Source organism: Callospermophilus lateralis, chromosome 2, assembly GCF_048772815.1.
Source record: "Callospermophilus lateralis isolate mCalLat2 chromosome 2, mCalLat2.hap1, whole genome shotgun sequence".
Taxonomy (NCBI): domain Eukaryota; kingdom Metazoa; phylum Chordata; class Mammalia; order Rodentia; family Sciuridae; genus Callospermophilus; species Callospermophilus lateralis.
This window is the reverse complement of record NC_135306.1, coordinates 8,189,245-8,210,221: the sequence shown is the minus strand read 5'-3', so window position 1 is coordinate 8,210,221 and position 20,977 is coordinate 8,189,245. Positions and strand designations below refer to the sequence as shown.

Below are 20,977 nucleotides of genomic sequence, written 5' to 3'. Positions count from 1 at the left end.
TGAAATAAGCAGGCTGCTAAAAAACATTGCCTGACTACTATAATAGGAACTATTTCTGGTGCCCAGAAACTCAACTTGCATCTCCATAATGGAAAGTCACAGCTTTTGGGGGGCATGCTGGGGGTGGAACTCAGGGCTTTGCACATGCTAAACAGTGCTCTGCCTATCATAGATGTACCCCCCAAAGGTATAACTCTTCACCCAGTTCCAGACCCAAGCCAGTTCATAGCCCTTAACCTCCACGGTGGAGGAGAGGTCAGGTTTCCTCAAAAAAGGGTTCTGCTGCATTGGCACAAGACATTACTGTAAGTCTCCTCTGCCAGCCTTCTTCAAGGGACTTGCTTCAGAATTTGCTGAAGTAAGTGGCTGTGCATTTTGAGAACTCTTAGATACTGGCTCCATCTTCCTATGTTTGTGCTGCTATAATGAAATGCTATATACCTGGTTGGTTTATGAACAACCAAAATTTATTTATTACAGTTCTGGAGGTTAGGAAGGCCAAGGTGCTGGCACTGGTGCTGGTAAAGTCCCGGCTTCCTCATTCAGCCATCTTCTCACTGAAGCACCACAAATGGAAGGAGCAAGGAATCTCTCAGGGGTCTCTCATATAAGGGTGCTGATCCCTTTTATGTGTGATCTGTCCTTATGACTCGATTACCTTCCACAGGTGGCCCAATCCCCAAATGCCATCACCTTGGGGGTTAGGATTTCCACATATGAATTGGGGTGACATGAACATTTGGTCCATTGAAGACTCTAAATAGATGCTGGTTCCTGGAGACATAAAATACCATTGTGGCCCACCAAGGGCCTAGGGTGAGCAGGTGGGGGGAAAAATGGAATTTTGGCCAAGGTCTTTCTCACTGTGGGCCCAGTAGCTTCATAGACCTACTTTATTGCCATTTCCCTAGCTTTCCTCAAATGGACTCTCTAACTTGTGGGAAGAAGATTTTATGATAGGCAGAGCCAAGGGGAAGGCCCTGGAATTCCTCTTCCTTATGAGGTTACTCAACCAAAAGAAATACTTTGTCCTGGGGGAAATGCAGAAGAGAGTGCCAAGAAAGATTTCAAGTTTACCAGGGTGGTGATTCCTATCTCATCCCTACTTAATTTTCCTGCTGGCCTGTGCAGAAGGCACAGTCTTGAAGAATATCTGTGGATTGGATATACTGTGGTCTATTTCTACTCACAAGGCTGCTCACACCATATGTGGGATTTATTATTGATGGTTATTAACAATTCTTCAACTCTGGGTATACCAATGAGGTATCCAACAGTTTGGTTCAGTTCTGATACTACCTACCTGGAGTTAGACTAGACGCTGCAGGTAAAGGTCTCAGTCCCACAAGACTACACCCCTTCAGATGCCTCTTGTACTTTTTGTCAACCAGCTATAAACCAAGTGTTCCCAAGACCCCCTTCTCATGTTTGATAATTTTCTGGAATACAAGGTGGCACTTTGCTTACTATCAGTTTTTTTTTTTAAATATTTTATTTTTTTTTAGTTGGACACGATACCTTTATTCCATTCATTTATTTTTATGTGGTGCTGAGGATCAAACCCAGGGCCCTGCACATGCTAGGCGAGCACTCTACCTACTGAGCCACAATCCCAGCCCCATTTTTTTTTTTTTTTAATTTAATTAATGCTACAACTCAAGAACAGCCACATGTGAGAGATACATAGGGGAAGGGGTAAAGAGTTGCCCTGCGGCCTCTGGGCTCGGCACTCTTCTGACACTGCGATGTATTCGGCCTGGACACTCTCTGAACCCCATAGTTTATGGGATTTTTCTTGAGGTGTCCTTATGTAAGAACATTGCCCATGGGTGACCATACTCAATCTCTAGCCTCTCTCCCCTCCCTGGAGGTTTGGTGTTGGCTTAGAGTTCCAAGTCTCTAAACAACACATGGTTGTTTCCTCTGGTAAACATCCCCCTTGCTGAAGCTATCTAGGGGCCTATCAAGATCCAACTCCATGGCTTAAACCCAGGCCTGGCTGAAAGGGGTATAATCTGAACAATAAATGGCGTTCCTCTCACCCCTGTCACTTGGGAAATGACAAGGATTTTAAGAGCTCTGTGCCAGGATTCAGGGATGAAGATCATATATATGTACTTTTAAAAATTTTATCACAGAATGGTTACTACAATTGCAACTACTGTTCCAGGTCTGGAATTTCTACTGAGGAAAATCAACACAGTCCTTGACATCTGGTATGAAGACACGGATTTAGAAAAACAATCTTTTTTTCCTCTGCAAAATTGCAGGGGCCACCAGAAGTAATTTGCTTTAACCTAACACAGTGGTGGACCATATATCTTTCTGGTCTTGTCTCGGGCTTTCTCAGATCCTTTTGTCTGTCTAATAATCTAATCCCTAGAGATCTTGACTGTCTTGAAATTGCATATAGCATCACACTGGCCCACTCTTTTGAAAAATCATGTGCACTGGTGTTAGGCATACTAGATAAAATAAGGCCAAGGCCAATGCCTAGCTGATGATTAGTAAGGTTATAATGAGCCATTTTAATTAATCAATTTATTTATTTATGTTGTGCTGGGGATTGAACCCAGGGCCTTGTGCATATGAGGCAAGCACTCTACCAACTGAGCTATATCTCCAGCCATATAATGAGTCATTTTTAGATTCAGTGTATTACTTAGCCAAAGAAGAGTAGCCAAAAAAGCTGCCCCAACCCCATGATCCTTCTCTCACAGTAACAACCATATCAAAACAAAAGAGGCCAAAGACTGCAGTGAGACCCCCTATTTCTAAGAAGGTGATGCTAGATTGCAGCTAAGCAGTTTGTAGGACAGACTTGGTAATTCTGTTCTGGAGGGTTGACCTAGAAATGCTCATACCTCATCAGAGCCTGGTAGGTGATCAGTTGTCTTGTGACAACTCTCAGGGGAGAGAGAGAGAGGTGAGTGGGAGATGGTCTCAAGGCAGCTCCACAAACCTCTCATCGTTTTGTGCTCCAGGAGGATTACAAGGCATTCTTCCAAGCCTCAGAGAAGCTGCCACTCAAGTGTTTGCTGCACGGACTCTGTGGATGCATGCAGGTCACCAAGGTGCCCTGGAGGAGCCATTCCTCTACAGATTGTTTAGCAGGAAGTAGCCCTGGGCATGGTGGTACATACCTGTAACCTCAGCTGCTTGGGAGGCTGAGGCAGGAGGATCACAAGTTGAAGCTAGCCTCATCAATTTAGCAAGATCTTGCCTCTAGGGAAAAAAAAATGGTCTGGGGACATGGCTCAGTGGGTAAGTACCCCTGGGTTCAATCCCCTGTACCAACACCCACCCCCTTCAAAAACAGGAAGTAGCAAGTACTTCACATGCCTTACAAATATGCACCAGTTAGGGAGTTGCAGACCCCGTGATTCAGGACCCCACCACCTCATTGAAGTTTCTGAGGGTCTAGAGGTCTTGGAGAATGTTGGGATTTCCTTCCAATGTGAAATAGAAATGTTTCAACTTACACAGCTTATCATTAAAAAGGAATACAATGCTTGGTGAGCCCTTATAAATTTGGGAGGCATTGTATATTATATTCAAGAGGGCCCCCTGACCCACTGACCAGGGAACCTGTGGAATGGTGGTTTTGAATGGGACCTAAAGTAAGAGGGTCTGAAGGTACTCTGCCACTTGGGCCTTTTGACCTAGCAGATTCTATGACATTCTGAATGCATGTGGCTAATGGAGACTTTGTGCTCTATGGAGACTTTGTGCTCTGTGGAGACTTTGCTGAATCCCAGTAGAAGAATCATAATACAGACCTTTGCAAAGCCATACCTTCTGTAGATGCTTCTCCTTTGGGGAGACAGCTCGTATCTTACTGCTGAGCCTTTGTTGAAACTGAATATTTAGGTCTGGGGTTGTGGCTCAGCGGTAGAGTGCTCGCCTAGCACATGCAAGGCGCTGGGTTCGATCCTCAGCATCACATAAAAAAATAAATAAAATAAAGGCATGTGTCCAACAACAGCTAAAGAAATATTAAAAAAAAGAAACTGAATATTTAACACTGAACCCATTGAATGACCATGTGACTGAGCTGCTCATCACAAACTGAGTATTATCTGATCCATGAAGCCATAAGGTTGGGCATGGGCAGTAGCGATCCATCATCAAGTGGAAATGGTATAATATGAAGAATGAGCTCAAGAATGTCCAGAGGTTCAGATGCTTGAATAATTCAAATGCCCATAACACTCCTGTTGTATTGCCTCCTCTACTATAATCCAAGTTTAGGTCCAGAATTGAACTGTTAAGTTATAGCTACATTCAAGAGTGTCTCTGAAAGACGATATAAAGAGAAATCTTCGCAGTGGGCTAAACATATGATTGTCCACTTTGTGTAGACTAAGAGATGGCCAGAGTGCAGATACACATAGATTCACTGGCAGTGGTTAGTGGTTTGGCTGGATGTCATGGGTTTGGGAAGAAAAGAATTAGAAGATGTTTGGTCATAGGTGGGCTTTGGGAAGAGATATGTAAATGTACTTCTCATTATGCTCACAGGATGTGAAGATACTTATATTGGTTATCTATTGCTATGTTCCAAACTTACTGGTTTAAAACAACTGCTGTTTCATTTTCTTATGACTCTGTGGATCAGCAATTTGGGTTTGTCTCCAGCTGATTGGTCCTTTTTTGGACTTTCCTAGAGTCAGCACCTAGCTGCAGTCATCCAGTGGTTAATCTAGGGCTAGATGATCCATGGTGGTCTGATGTCTGGCAGCTGATGCCATGTGTCTCTCACAGGCTGGTTTGGGCCTCTTCACAAGGAATTAGAGGATTCCATGAGGGCAAATGCAGAGCTGTAGGGCTTCTTAAGGACTGGGCTCAGACATCCCATACTGTTACCTCCACTGCATTGTGCTCATCAAGTAAGACACAAGGCCAGCCTGAACTGCAGGGCTGTGAGACAGATTCCACCTATTGGTGGGAGGAGCAGTTATTCCTAGTTTCCTATTTCTTTCTTCCTTTTCTTTTTGGAGGCAGGGTGGGGGACTAGGGATTTAACCCAGGGGTGCTTAACCACTGAGCTACATGCCCTGTCTTTTTAAATTTTATTTTTATTTTTGAGATAGGGTCTCACAAAGTTGCTTAGGGCCTTGCTAAGTTGCTGAGGCTGGCTTTGAACTTGTGATTCTCCTGGTTCAGCCTCTTACCCCACAAGGATTACAGGCATGCACCATCACACCTGGCAAGTTTCCCATTTCTTTTGGTGCTTCCAGAACCAGACTCAGCATCTCCTCTCAGAGGTACCAGCACTAGCCAGGAAGTGCCCCTTCTCAAAGGCCTGAGTCCTACTTGACTGGAAACTTAAACTTCTAAGTTCTCACAGCCTAGCATCTTTCCTTTATGCCTTTGGCCCTAGGAAAATGTTTCCTTCAGTTATTGCACATTTTCACCGGTAATAAGGTCCCTATGACACATGTGAAATCGTATCATAGCATTTGGTGGCAGATTCTGTGACAAGGATCCTCTGTTACCTCCTGTAACAAGGATCATCTTTATGTCCATCTCTGATTGACTAAAGATGGATATTGTAGAGGCTGGGGTATGATTCACTGATACGGCATGTGCTTAGCATGTGTGAGGCCCCAGGTTAAATCCTTAGCACCAATAAAGAAACAAAAAGCATATGTACATTGTCAAGCTTAGGGCATAATTAACATTTTCTTTCAAAGCCATCAAATGATTTTACCTGTTGCACTGTATTATCTGGAACAGTTAATATTATTTCCCCTTTCTACTTTCCCATATATTGTAGGATTCAGAAGCTTGGGAACTACATTTCCCAGCAACCCTTTGCTGGAAGGGTTACTAGTGGAAAATACAGTTGTTTATCACTATTTGCAGTAATTTTGTCATATAAAATTTGTGAATGCTAATTGAGAAAATACTAAACTATTGCTCTTAGAGGAAATATAGAAGTTGAGTTCCTATGAGCCTCTGATCATAACATTTTATCAACCAGTCAACATTACTGTATGATCTTATTTTATCTAAATTTTAATAAGATAACTTACTAAATACATGTTGTTGATTTACTAACATCAAACTTAACTGATAGCACTGTGTGTAATATGCACCCAAATGGAGTTTTATCTAACATGTATTTTCTCAGTAAGGCACATCACAGCTTGCTTGTGCCTAGGAACCCTAGGAACCCTAAACAGCATTTCAGCACTATGCATGGGGACTACTTTACACAGTGAAATCACCAAAAAAAAAAAAAAAAAAAAAAAAAAAGCAATGCAAAAATCAGTACTGAATTGGAAAAATGTACTTGTTTATAGTATGAGAGCTGAAACAAAAAGGCAGAATGTTACTTTATTCGATCTCAGCTGGAAATCTGCATTTTGACTCAAATTTTTCATCTTCTATACATGACCATGGAACATGGAAGTGTTGTAATTATTTATTTTGGGGTTACAAATGAATTCTTCTAAGTAGGCTAATTCACAGATATGGATTTGGAATCTGTGATTAGTGAGAATCACCTGTATGTCCATTTCAGGGTGTTTACTTCTACCATCTGCCAGGTAGAGGAAGGATTTATGATACAGAATTTCTAGTTCACTTAGAATTGGGCACTCTTTTTGCCACCCCAGTCCCTGAGGCCCTGACTACCATGTTAAATCTCAAATCTCAAGATTTCTTACTTACTTAGTCTTATATTCCAGCTTCCTTGATCCAACATGCTGGAAATCCAATCCCAGCATATTCTCTTGTCTTGAGCTAGTACACTTTGGGTAATTCTTGCATGTTTTCCCCTCACTGGCCCAGGATATCCTCCATCAGGTTATTCTGGAATTTAGCCCTGGCTACCACCTACACTGCTAGAACAGGTGAGGGCAGAAATGGTGGAGGCCTCTGTTTCCTGAGGGAAGGAGCTTCTGTAGCACCTTCCAGCACATTGATAGCTCATAATAGATGCCATTTAGTGAGCATGTATTGCAAACTTTGTGCCAAACATCTTTGCTTCCCCAAAGTCACACAGGTAAATATAATAGCTAATGTTTTCTGAGTTCCTGTTAGGTGCCAGGCCTTCTTCCATATATCATTTCGTTTCATCCTCTCAACAACTTGTCTGAAAAAGGTGCTATCTTCATTACATTCATTTTCTCAACAAAGAAATGGAGGCACAGAAAGGTTGAGTACCTTGCCCACTGATGGCAGAATCAGGGTTTGTTCCCTGGCAATGTGTCTCTCCAACTTTTGCACTGAACTCCCACCTTGTATATTTCTGAATACAGAGGCTCTGAGCAGAACCATTGCCTATTTAGCCTCTAGTTCTCTTTGAGTAAAAGAGTTAAGAATATTCTTGGATGATCACTGTTAATACAATAACAGAAATTTTTCTCAAAGATACTTCCAAGACTTAGAAATGGTTTAATTTCTATTGACTCTATTTTTCTTGCTTTCTCCCCCCTTCTATAAGCTTTGGGAAACACAGTAACCAAATCTTTCTATATGCTTTCTATTTGTTACTGCAAAATTAATTTGAAAATCATGAAAGTGATGTTCTATTTGTCTACGCATCCAAGAAGCATTCGGAGTAGGAAAGAGTATTCTACGTCCTTTCTGTGGGGGCACAGAACGATTTTGCTGTGGTTCTGGACTCCCAGGTCTTCACAGACCTGGCTTTGACTGTCTTTATAACTTATTATTTCTGTAACTTTAAGCAAATGACAACCTCTGTGCTCACCTACCTCATCGTACCTGGCACAGACTAAAGACCTGGTGCAGGAGGCAGAGTCCAGGCTCATTCCCCAGGTGTGCCCTTGAGTGGTCTTGGGCAAGACCCTTCACCAGGTTGGGTCTAACATCGTCCAATTGTGAAATAATTGGTCTGGACCTGAGAATCTCCAAGGTGTCTTGTGGCTCAGACGTTCTGTGCTCGGTGCCTACCTCAGTCTTAAAGAATGGGCACTAAGGTGATGCTCCACTCACGAAACATGTTTTTGTCGAAAATGATAAATCTAAGGTAGGGATTTAAGGGGGGAATTGGTGAGGCCTGGAAGGATGTCTGGGACATGAGATGCACGGCTATTTCTAGGGAGAGAATGGGCGTGGCGGGGCACCGAGCCCGTGACGAGGGCAGCGGAGCATCCCTGCAGGCTGAGCCGGCAGCGCAAAGGCCCAGGCAGGAGAGGATCGCAGCTGCAGCGGCTGCGCACTGAAGCGACCAGCCGGTCAATTTGCGTGTCTCCGCCCCTGCGACGAACTGGTTGGGGGTGCTGGTCTGGCGCTGCGTGCCGATTGGCTATGTTGCCCGCCGCTCAAGCCCGGGAGCGGACGGTTCCTACTGCGGCTGGGCACCGGCTTGGCTCTCGCGTCGGCCCGCGCTCCAGCTGCGCCCGGCCCGGCCCCGGCCCGGCTCAGCCCGGCCCCAGCCTCCGAGCGAAAGCGCCGCTGCCGCTGGGCCGCTCCCAGGGCCATGAGGAGGCGGCGGCAGCCACTGCGGCCCGAGTCAAGGTGACCGGCCGGGACTGCGGCGCCGGCGGTGAGAGGAGCGGGGCGGGGCGGGGCCCTGAGGGCCGGGCCCAAGGGAGCTGCAGGTGCGGGGGGCGGGACCCGAGGGCCGCTGTCCGGGAGGGAGGAGCCTGGGCCCGGGAGGCGGGGCCGGGGACCCGGCTTTGTTGGCGGGTTTTGGGTGCCGGCACCCGGTCAGGGGCCTTAAGTGCCTTGGTCCCGGGGGGCATGAAGGACTGGGGGTGTGGGAGAGGCGGTGGGGCAAGGGCTCAGGTGCGGAGAGCGGGGTTGGAGAAGGCAGTCGTGTGGGGCGAGGGTCCGCAGGTGCGGGGGGCGGGGCCAGGAGCGTTGGCGTGTTTGATAGCAGGAAGGGTCTGCGAGGTGATGCCAAAACGGCGGGCGAGCCAGGGCCTGGGGAAATCATGGGTGCAAGGGGTGGGACTAGGGCCACCTGCAGAGGCGGGGGGGCGGGGCCCCGGGTGGTTGCAGGTCCGGAAGCAGGTCCACAGGTGAGGAACGGGCCAAGGGTGAGTGGTCCTCTGAGAAGGGAAGGCCTCCTGTTCACTGCCCCGGGGGTTGGGTGCCAGCAGGAGCTCGGCGGATTCTGGAGGCATCCAGGGTTGCCGCTGGGACGGGCTTTAGGCCTGCCTGTGCCTCTGCTGAACCTGACTTGGATCCCAGCTGCCCTGGTTACTAGGCCGGCTGCTTCCCGAGTGCCACGCCACGTCCTAAGTGGGGCGCGCTGTTTTTCACCCCTGGGGTTTTTCCCTAGTGCTGTTGAGCGGACAGAATTAGATTGGAGGGTGGTTGGCTTTCAATGGATGATTAGTTGTTGGAAAATGTGTGCTTAAAGTGTATAGTTAGTGTGAAGCTTGGGAGCGTCCTGGATTGTTGGCTCCTTGGACCAGATGCTGCTGCAAATCTTCACAGTACTAGTCTCAAAAAGATTTTTGAAATGGCAGCCTGGTGAGGGGAAAGAGCAGGTATGACAATTTGGAAACTTTTCTGGGAGTCTTTTACCTTTTTAAGCTTTGTTTCCTTCCTTACAAATGAGCATCTTTATACCTGCCTGTCAGCCTCCTAAGAGCTTTGTGAGGATAGTATGAATGGTGCTTACTGAGCAAATCCTTGGTTATAGTTGGGCAGTTTGGTTTGGGAACTGATGAGTCTTAAGAAGAGGGGATAACTTCAAGAGGCCATATCAGGCCACTTTCTTGTTAAAATTTGGAATGAGGTTTGTGCTGGGGAGTTCCCCAAAGACTAGTGGTGTTTTGGATCATGACTGCTTCTTCCTGTGGGCTTTTGAGGGAGCTGCTGCAACACAGTGAGAAATGGCAAGTGGAAAGCAGAGGAACATTTTGTTGTTTGCTGACCTTTAGACCCCAGTCCCAGTGAGGACTCTGAGCTGGTACAGGAGGTTTATGTTGAAGCCCTGAGGAATTCTCCTTCCTGCATCTAAGTAAGAGCCTTGAATTTGCTATTCAAGAAGGCAGACATCAAAAAGAAGGGCATGCCAGTTTCCTGTTCCCAGGTGTAACCTTTCAGTGCCTGTGTCTCTATTCATTAGCGGTTGGTCAATCTGACCTGCATGGCCTCTGCCCTATTCTGTGTAGTCAGAAGTGAAGGTGGCAGGATCTTCTTTGCTGGCCTATACTTTTCCTTACTGCAGAAGCTATGAGACTTTTGGGATCAAACACCATGGTGCCGGACTCCCTCAGTACCACTGGTGTGGTAGTGACCTAGTAGCATCTTAGGGAGGGCATCTAAGGGACAGGCCCTTACTGGGGCCAGTGCTTGTGAGGTATGCTAGAGGGTCTAGAAGCAGCATGTGTGAGTTGTCCCACTTTGTCCTGGCAGAAACTGTGTTAATGTCTCTCAAGACTGCAGTCCCTTGGGTGACTACCATGCCCTCTGAGTTAAAAAGAAAGCCCAAATTTGGTGACAGACAAGAACTAGAACACATGTTGGATTATGATTGGCTTTTTAAAAAAATATTTGTTTTTTAGTTGTGGTGGACACAATAACCTTTATTTTATTTTTACGTGGTGCCGAGGATCGAACCCAGTGCCTTTCGCATGCTAGGTGAGCGCTCTACAGCTGAGCCCCAGCCCCCGCCCCAATGATTGGCTTTTTGATTTGTTATTGTATGAGTGAGAGTATTCAAAGTCAAGAGGAAAAACTTCATTAATGGAAAAGTGTTGCACCCAAGGCTCTCTGTGATATATCCCCAGTCTTCCTTATAAATGGGGTTTCCTTTACAGTATGGAAGGAGAGAACTCCTACTTGGTAGTCAGACAGGCCTGGTTTGAAGTCTCCTATTGCTGCCTCTTGCTGTGTGACCCTGGACTAGCTTCTTAGCTTCTCAGAACTTTGGTTTTCTTATTTCTAAAACAAGGATTACCATGGCCACCTTGTGAGATTGTTGTGAAGAATAAATAAGACACGATATTTGAAAGCATATTCTCTATTTGGCACTCAATGTTAGGGCTCTTTTTTTTCCCTGCCTTTGTCCCTAACTTTACCATTTTTTCAAAACAAGCTGCTTAGAAAAGCAAGTAGCATGTAAGAAGAGCAGGGCTGGGGATTCTGAGGCCTTTGCTTTGTGTGCAGTCTCAAGTAAGTCTCTTTCCCACTACAGACCTCAATTTTCTTTTTCTTTTCTTTTTTCCTTTTTTGGCACCAAGGATTGAGCACCAAGGATTAACCACTGAGTCACACTCCTAGGCCCCCCTTTAAAATAATATTTTATTTAGAGACAGGGTCTCACTGAGTTGCTTAGGGCCTTGCTAAGGTTGCTGAGGCTGGCTTTGAACTTGTAATCATCCTGCTGGGATATAAGCATGCACCACTGTGCCTGGCACACCTGTTTTCTTAACTGGGTAAAAGTGGTCAACTGTGTGATCCCCTGGAGTCCTAACTCTGGATTCTGATTAACATGCTGTTATATGTTCCTGAAAAGTAGGAGGGTGAAAGCTAATGACCTGTTATTTAGTTCCTCTTTTAAAAATGCTTGTCTAGGATCTTGTCTGTCACATAGTAGCTGCTCATTAAATACTTGTCAAAGGAACAAATGAAGGGCTTTACCTCGGAAGAAGACCTGGCAAATTGTTTCTGTTGGTATGTATCCTTTGTGTCTGTATCCTTAATGTGCATTTTATTTACTGGACAAAAATATTGTCACAACATTAGTGGAATTAGTGAGCCTTGACATGTAATACAAAAATTGTTTCACAGCCTTATTTCATTACACATTTAACTCATCTAGGTTTGTTCACAAACATGAATTTTCATGGTTGCAGTTGTGTGTATGAGTATTGGGGGAAAGTCTGGCAATAAACGATTTCTTTAAATAATGTTTTTATTTTTTTTTAAGAAGTAGAAAAATTCCACATGGATTTAAAAAAAAAAAAAAAGACAAGTAGGGGAATCATTTGTAAAATAAGACTCTTTCTTGCCTCAAACTACCAATTTCAAGTCTTTCTCCTTAGGGGCCACTATTATCACCAGTTTCTTGTTTATTTATATGTTTTTTCCTCTTACACAAAGAGTAGCATTCTACACATACTCTTTGCTCCTTCAGTTATGTACTTGATTTATTTTGGAAAATGTTCTAGTATTGAAAGATGCCCTGTTGGTACATTTAGTTCATCTTTAATAAATGCTTTTGACTGATATTGTAAACACAATTTTATATAGCCACTTCCCCCTCCACTCATATATCTACTCAGTATTGGTTAGCAGTCATAGATTTATCAAGAGTCATTCCTTGTTCTTCTCTGGTAAAGAAATGACTTTGGTTCCAGTGAACAGTAGGTTAAAGGGCAGTCCATGTATCTGGATGCAAGGCAGAGAACTGAAAGAGAAAGAAAAGGAAAGGGGATGTTTGGTCATTGAACATCGATTTTTCCATTCAGCTCATGATTTACAGTCCAACTCTGTTGCTTACTGGTTATATGACTTGGGACAATTTATCTAATCTCTTGGCATCTCAGTTTCCTTTTCTGTAAAATGGATACTGATGATGGGATCTGTCTTTGTGGGTTTCTGTGGAGGAGAAGGGATAGTGCATGCAAGGCACATGTCACAGGAGCAGGCCAAGTAGGTGTTCAGGAAGGGCGAGTACTGTGTTATTAATAATCTAAAGTAGATACTCCTTGTCAGCAGATGCTTACTGGCTATGGAGAATGTCTGTAGTTTCTGCCTTTAAGATGCTGCTTGCTGTGTGTGGAGACAGATACTCAAGAGTTGCAGAATAGTGTGCTGGACGGATGGTGGGAAGTGAGTAGGGTGTGAGGTCACAGATGCAGGGACAGTTATTTCTCCCTGTATCATGGAAATGCCTCCACAGCTCCAATTTCCCCTCCTTTGTGAAATCTACCCAGTTCTTCCAGGTATTTGTTACCCCTCCCTGCTGCCCTGTGCTCCTTCCACTGTCACCGTGAGCATACCTGGATCTGGCTATGTACCGTGTTATTGCATGTGGAGCTTTATGCCTTTGTCTCCTCCAGCTTTCTTTGCAGCTGGGTCTTGAGGGATGTGCACAGGGTAAGCTCCTGGAGGACACTGATGGACGTCTGCTTAGATGAGTCATGCTATACACATTGCACACTCTTATTTATAGGCTAGCAGGACTTTGGTGAAACCCAGTCTCTGGATTCTATTCCTTCCTTCCCCAGATATCTGAGTGCTGACTCTGAGACAGAATGTGCTGTGCTTTCTGGAGCTGTAGGCTTTGGGCAAGGCTGGTGACACTTGTGGAGTCTTGAGCATGGGAGAGGAAAGGAACATTTCTTCCAGATGCTGTAGGTCAGGATGGGGATGGAGGAGAATAACAGGTCTAATGGTGGGCTGCTTTTGCTTGTTGAGTTCACCTTTCTTCCTCAGCCCTCCCTTGGGCTGGGGTCTGGATGTGTTACTGCAGGTGCCAAGTAGGTGATCTGTGCATTTTGACCAGGAAAGGGTTGGTTGAATTGGTTGCTGTGAGGGGCATTGCTCATGAACACACTCTCTTGACTGTCATTGTTTCTGTACCTCGAGTTAGAGAGGCCACTTCACTTTCTGCAGGTGAGTGTTCACCTATCAGCCCTGCTGGGGTTCAGCTTTGAGCTATACTTGTCCTAGGTGTTGGACATATGGAGATGAAGGAGCTTTGCCCTGCCTTTTGGGAGCTCATGTCACAGAAGAGTCACACACGAAAGGTGACCAGGGGTACCTCAAATGAAGTTGCCAAGCAGATTTAGGCTCTAGAGCAGGCAGATCTGAGTTCAAATTTCTAGTTCTTCCACAACCTGTGTGACTTTGGGCAGGTGTATTTCCTGCTTTGTAAAATGAGGGTAGCAGTTTTCTACCTTGGGGTTGGTGAAGAATTGGTCAAATAATGTAGTGGGATATTTGGCTGGTGCCTGATAGGAACCTCATGCTTAGAGTACTCACTGGGAGCATTAAGAAGTCTCTCTCAGATTGTTCCTCTGGATGCTAGCGTCATGGTCATGGTACTAGTTAGATGGACATGGCATCTGAGAAGCCGTCTGGAAATTATAATGCCCTGGGATGCTCCTTCCAGGATGCTTGGGATGCTCTTCCCAGGCTTGTGATTGTCTATGGGTATTTTCACCCTCTTTTTGCTCCAACTCTTCTCAAAGGAGGGGTCAGCACACCATCACTGTGGGTACCTTCTCTTGTCTGAGCTCTGTACTAGTCTATTCCTTGACCTTTCCCCAGGGTTGGCACACATGGGCTTGCCTCACCTGTCCTTCCCCAGGAGGGCAGAGACTGTGAAGACTCATAGCAGCAAATCGCTCTACTGCTTTTTCTCAGAGCTTTTGAATGTACTGTGCTCCCAGTGGGGGATTTAGATCCTGAGTATCTGAGAGGAGGATGGCACTGCCTAAAGCTCAGAATGCAACACTCACAAGCCTTGTGGCCTTGAGCAAGTAACCCCATCTGCTTTTCCTCATCCATACAAAAGCTATGATAGCATCTGCCTCTGGATGTTTCTCTTTTTTTTTTTTTTTTTGGCACTGGGGATTGAACTCAGGGGCACTCAACCACTGATCCACATCCCTAGGCATTTTTTTGTATTGTATTTAGAGACAGGGTCTTGCTGAGTTGCTTAGGGCCTCGCTAAGTTGCCAAGGCTGGCTTTGAACACATGATCCTCCTGCCTCAGCCTCCTGAGTCTCTGGGATTACAGGCAAGCACCACCGCGCCTGGCTTTGGCATGTTTCTTAAGGGGTACAGGCAGATGTTGTGGAACGGCACATGGCAGAGGGCGTGCACATTGCAAGCACCAGTGAATACAAGATAGAATGATATGATGTTCTCTCTTCACCCAGGATCACAGGCGTTTCAAGATGCTTTTTTTGGGATATTGATTTATTGCTAATGGAAGTTATATGAGTAATTGCACAAGGAATGTGTTAAAACTCAGATGAGCTTGGTGATGGGGTCAGCTGGTGGAGCTCATTCTGTGCTGGCATTGCAGGAGCAAGCCTCGACTTCCAGCAGGACACTAGGTCCAGTGAGGGAGCACATGGAGTCACCTAGGGCTAGGCCTCTGTCTCAGACCTGTCCAGGGTTCTGGGCTGGCTTCCTAGGTTCTTCCATTTTTTGTGAATTCATATACATAAAGGTCTTTCATAGGAACTAATGCAAACACAGTTCTTTTCTTTTTTAGGATTTAAATATTTTTATTGCAAGGTTTAAGATTAGGACAATTGAGTAATAAGAAAATTTAAATGTTTGGCCTTGATTTTCTTTGAAAATTATCTTACTGGAGAAACAGGAAATAATATTGAGAGTCTTTAAGTCCATGTTTTTTTTTTGTTGTTGTTGTTTGTTTTTAAAGAGAGAGAGAGAGAGAGAGAGAGAGAGAGAGAGAGAGAGAGAATCTTTTTTAATATTTATTTTTTAGTTTTCGGTTGACACAACATCTTTATTTTATTTTTATGCGGTGCTGAGGATTGAACCTAGTGCCCTGCGCATGCCAGGCAAGCGCCCTACTGCTTGGGCCACATCCCCAGCCCCAGTCCATGTTTATTGAACACAATAATTCTCATTTCTTGTACAAGTCTGGTAACTAGGGCAAGGGAAATCTGTGCTCTCAGTACTCCTAATAATGAAGTATTTATGTAAAAAAAGTTTTTTTTTGTGGCAATAAAATCTCTTATGTGGAATTAATGACTCTCACTGGTTTTAAATATTTCTTACTTTGTGTCCTAACTCTGTAGTGGCTTTTTCTTCTCTAGGCCCCGATACTTGGTTGTGAACCAAGTGTATTTATAGGTTGTTCCTACCACCACCTTTGGGGTCCCACTGTGCTCTGTCCTGCCATGGTATGTTATGGTTACACTGTGTGATCATTGATGACTTTCTTGTGATACTTCTCCCTGACTTTGTAGGTAAATGTACTATCCCAGGGCCAGCACAAGACAGCAAGAATGATGATTATGTCATTCCCTTTACTTAAAACCCTTAGTGGCATTTTCTTTTAGAGAAAAGACCAAATAAGCATGCCTGTGAGGTATTTAAGGTACCCTCTTTTTTTTTTGTTTGTTTGTTTGTACTGGGGATTGAACCCAAGGGCATTTTACTACTGAGATATATCCAAATTCTTTTTATTATTTTATTTTTGATGCAGGGTGTTACTAAGTTTCTGAGGCTGGCCTCAAACTTTGAATCCTTCTGCCTCAGCTTCTTGAGTCACTGGGATTTCAGGTGTGTGCCACCACACCTAGCTTGTTGGGAAACTTTTTGATGATAAGGTTAGAGTTTATTTGCTGATTGATGTGCAGCATTCTGCTGTGGGGTGTTTTACGGAGCTTATTTCTGTAATTTATCTCTGGGCACCTTTGCATTGGGGACCTGTGGCCTTTGTGCTTATCAGATATAGTGTCAGTCTGAAGGTTAGAGATCTTTGAGTCCAGACTTTCCAGGTGAGGGTGGAGACCTCACCAGTGTTTCATGCTCAGCTGTACTGCTTCACCAACCTGCAGGCCTGTGGACTTGCACACATCCATTTGCATAAGGTAGTCTTAACAGCTGGCTGTGGGTCATGTATTGTTTCTAACAAACTATTTCTATGGTGAAGCATTTATCTCAAATGAAAACTCTGCTTCAAGGTGGTCAACTGCACGGGAGCAGGGACTAATCCCTGACTTAGTGTTCAGCTCCACTGTCCAATCTGATGATAGTGGCTATCTAAGAAAAGACAGTGTCTCAGTGGTCTCTTAGCATCACCATGTTCTTAGGGAGCTTCTTAGGACTGGAAAATTCTTGGAACCTAGTTTTGTCACCATGGCCAGTAAGACCTATGGAATGGAGAAGAGCAAAGCTGGTATCACAGATCAATGGATGATCAATGGAGCCAGAATGCCAGGGATATGAATTTGCGTGTGACATCTGCTTTCTAAGTGGACAGGAATAGCCCCAGTGTGTTTGCAACCTTTTTTCCATAGAAAAGCCTTGGATTTAAGATGTGAGATTGAGTTGTGAGGGTTAAGTCAGAGTAAAGGGAGATGATACAGCAACTGAAGGCAGACTCATTCCTCATTCTTCCCTGTCCTGCTAACCTGCTTGCCTGCCTGTCCATCCATCCATTTATCCATCCATCCATCCATCCAACTATCCACCTATCCAGTTCTTGTTCTGGCCTGTGTGGTGGCAGAGAGTCTCTTGATGAATGTTGGGCCACAGTGTAAAAAACAAAGCCTGGCTATCTCTTGGCTTGAAGTATAGTAGCAAAGGAATCACATTACTGCTAATGGCTACAGGAGGAGTACAAGACACCAGGAGACCAAACATTGAATGGTTTTTCTTGCGAGGAGGTCAGAGGCAGCTTCTCAGAGGAAGGAGGCTTCAAGCTGCCACCTGAAGGCCAGCCTGGAGCTAGTCAGATGCAGAGATGCCAGCTACACCTGCATGGTCCCATTGAAGGACAGGGCATGGTGAATCCAGGAAGTACCATGACACCTGTGTGCTACAACCCTGAGGGCAAGGAGGGATGAGTGTTCCTGGTCCAGACATGGCATTACTTTTGTGAACTGTGTTGATCCCTGACTAAGCTGTGTTGTAGTTGCTGGCTTTTCTTTTTTAGGATCTCCCAGCTGTCACCTAAAGCACCTATTGCTGAGACATTACCTGCCTTGTTTTCCAGATAGCAGCTGGCCTTATTTCTTTTGCTCTGAGGATTGGTTGGCTTCTTTGCTTCTTGAGGGGATGGAAGAATACCTTGATCTCATTAGCAGTTTTAAATCATTAAGTAGATATGTATTGCACATGTAATTGGGCTTGATACTGCAGCCCTGCCTCAGGCATACCACAGACTTGACAGACAGGAGAAAATAAGTGAGGGCCATGTGGTGTTGGGCTGGTGGTGGTGTTGAAATGGGAGCCCATGGAACTTTATAAGACTCTGGATCTTAAAGGAAATTTTCAGCTTTCCAGGTGCATTAGGGACAGGCAGGGGAAGCATCATGTAGTGGCAGAGAAGGCAGAGCAAGTGTGGTGCATAGGCTGTGGTGGGGTGTGTTGCTGGAGTGTGAGTTTTGAGTGGAGAAGGTGTGAGGAGAGGCTGGAGGAGGTGTGGTTAGAAGGGTGCTTTAGGTCTGTTTGCAGGGGCCGCACAGGCAGTGCTTAGGAGTTTGGATGTCATCCTGTGGTCAGTGAATAATTGATCAAGAGAAACACCATCACTAATCCTGGTGGCAAAATTTTTCCTGGTGGGGAAAAATTTGTGGGAGGAGGCTGGAGATAGGAGTCTGGGTGGGAGATGGTAGGTCCTGAATCTGGCCATCGTGGGCAGTAGAGGTCAGAAAGACTGGTTCCAAGGAAGAAAGGTAGCAGTCTCTGTTTGATGTAGTACATGGTAAGGAAAGTGAATTTGGTTTGGCTATTTAGTTTAGGATACCTTGAGTCAGCTCAGTAGGGCTGTCCATTGGTGAGTGGCCTGTCATCTGGCACTCAGAGAAAAGGTCTCAGCTGGAACAGTGGCTTTCCCTGGAGCATCCGCATCCTTTGTGGGCTGGCCATCTGCCTGATTGATATTCTTCACAGGTGATTCAGATACTTACTGGGCTGGGGAGGAGACTTGGGTTGTCCTTGATTAGGAAGGTTGTGTGGTGGCAGAGGGTCCTATCTGCACTGCTGCAGAATGCCAGTAGGAGGGACACTGTGGACATGGAGGAAGGGCCAAGGGAAGGACGAGATGTGAAGTGGTCAGCTGAGAAGGAAGACCTGTAGCGTAGGCACTAGTTTCCATCTCCCTCCCTGCCTGTCCCTGCCCCTACTGCTGGACACTCTTGTTTTTGCCAGTGTCAGAACCAGTTTTATGCACTGTCTCATCAGTCAATCAATCAATCAGTCAGTCAGTCAGTTTCTGGCTTTTTCCAGAGAAGTTACCTTCACTACCATGTGCAAAAGACTCAGAGAGATTCTTTGCTGTGTCCAGTTTCTCAGCAAATTTTCTCAAGCAATTTACTGGTACCTGCTACTGCTGCTCCTTTGGCGTGAAATCTGTGGCTCCTGAGCAGGAAAGTTGCCCCACCACCAGCAGTCTAACATCCAGGTTCAGGATGGATCTGCAGTCCTATGGAAGGGGTGCATGTCCAGACCCTAGGAAAGGCAGCTGGTCAGAACAGTTGAAGGAAGTCCTGGGAAGTTGGACTAATGTGGCTCAAGGTAAGGAGCCCTGTGACTTGAGGTGCATCCTTAGCCCCTTCTGTATTCCTAGCTTGGTAGCAAAGAGAACCCTGCTGTAGAATTTCCGGAACTTATGAGTGGGGTCTCAGAGTTATAATACATGAGAGCTACCCAGATGGCTGGTGGGGGCTGAGGGAAAGTGTGTCCATCCCCCTGGTAAATCTAGGTATCAGACTGAGATCAGGACACAGAATCTGGTGAAGGATCTAATCTGGGACAGCCAGTGGGAAACTGATCTATGATGATGTGTTTTCTGTTGCTCTGACCCAGAGACCCCAGTGTTGGCAGAGGCACTGACCCTGGTGCTGAAAGCCACAGCTGGGGAGTAGTGAGACAGGATCAAGGACAGCCCAGGGAAGTGGCTGTGCTTGGTACCAGAGCCAACCACACTGGTATGAAGTCTTTTCCTTCTCAGGAAAGGAAAAAGAAAGAGTGTAATGTTGGTTGAAAAACCCAAGCGCTTCTTCAAAGAGAAGGCAAGAGCCGGGTAGGAAGTATAGAGGTGCCAGAGACCTGGGCAGGAGCGAGTCTTCCACCTGGAGGTTGGCAGGGTTAAATAGACAATACGAACGGAGGGCTTGCCACAGCATGTGGCCTGCAGCAGGCACTTAACCAGTGTTATTTCTGGAGCTGTGGAGAGACAGGCCTATAGACAGCATGGTCAGTTGTCAGTTTTTCTGCTTGGTTTTCAGTGTTTTGATGGATGGAAGGTCCTGGAGTGGACAGGGCTCTGGGGAGGCTGAAAGGGAGAAAGGGCTCATGGTTGCTTGTGTATAGCTTTTGTCTTCTCATACACATCTTACATCCAAGACATCTCTGCTAGCTCTTGTTAAATTATTTATAATTCTTATCTCTTCCTGTGTATAATCAAATGAAGGCTATTTTTTGAGCTTCATATTTATGAGTGACTCACTTTGGAATAAAGGGCAGAGAATCTTTCTTAAGAAATAGGGTATTAAAAAAAAAAAACCAAAAAACCAAACCAAAATGAACAACAACAAAAAAAAGAAACAGGGTATTGGGTTGGGGATGTGGCTCAAGTGGTAGCGTGCTCGCCTGGCATGTGTGAGGCACTGGGTTCGATCCTCAGCACCACATAAAAAGAAAATAAAGATATTGTGTCCACCTAAAGCTAAAAAATAAATTCTAAAAAAAAGAAACAGGGTATAACTTGTTTATACATGACTTTACTCAAGTCCTGCTAATTGTTTCCAAACTAATGAAACTTTATATGATGTGTAAAATTATCATAAGAATGTAGAGCTAAAGAACATTTAAAGGTTAGCTTAACTTTCTGGTTTTGTAGAAGAGGCAACTGAGACAAAAGAAGTCAAGAACTTTGCTCAATAGTGATCACAGGTGAGTGGTGAACATGGTGCTAGACCTTAGCCCCTAGCTCTATCCAGGAACCTTTGAATCATTAGGGCAGATAGAGAGGGGAGCAGAGAGAATCCACCTGCCCTGTTTTGGAACATATCAGGCTGGAACATAATCATCTGTCCTCATTCCAGAAGGAACAAAGAGAAAAACCAGCGCCAAAGGGGAGACTGCAAAGATCCAGCCTAGAGAGGTAGATAAACAGGCAGGCGAGGAATAGAGGAGGAGCGTGCTTTTGGAAGAAAGTTTGTCTAGGTTAACTGAGGTGGGTTTCAAATGTCTTCTACTTTCTCCTCTCAGAGGAGTTACAGATACTATGAAAGATGAAACAATAAACTGGGATGAGAAAGGGGATAGGCAACCCAAAGAACGTTAGACAGTAAGTCATGTAATGCCAACACTGAAATTGGGCAGT

The 20,977-nt window shown here is 45.2% G+C and overlaps 2 protein-coding genes across 4 annotated transcripts in view; both read left to right on the top strand.

Annotated features, from left to right (window-relative positions):
* Zbtb34 (zinc finger and BTB domain containing 34) overlaps positions 1 to 20,977 on the top strand; it is a 76,364-nt gene that overhangs the window by 33,203 nt on the left and 22,184 nt on the right. The window lies entirely within an intron of this gene.
* Positions 8,316 to 20,977, top strand: part of Ralgps1 (Ral GEF with PH domain and SH3 binding motif 1) — a 247,154-nt gene continuing 234,492 nt past the window's right edge. Inside the window, exon 1 of one of the 3 annotated variants that reach the window (XM_076845456.2) lies at positions 8,316 to 8,518. The gene's annotated coding sequence lies outside the window, so the exon portion shown is untranslated. Of the gene's footprint in view, positions 8,519 to 8,551; positions 8,574 to 20,977 lie in introns of those variants that run through there. The other 2 variants (XM_076845460.2, XM_076845457.2) reach the window with 2 other exon arrangements.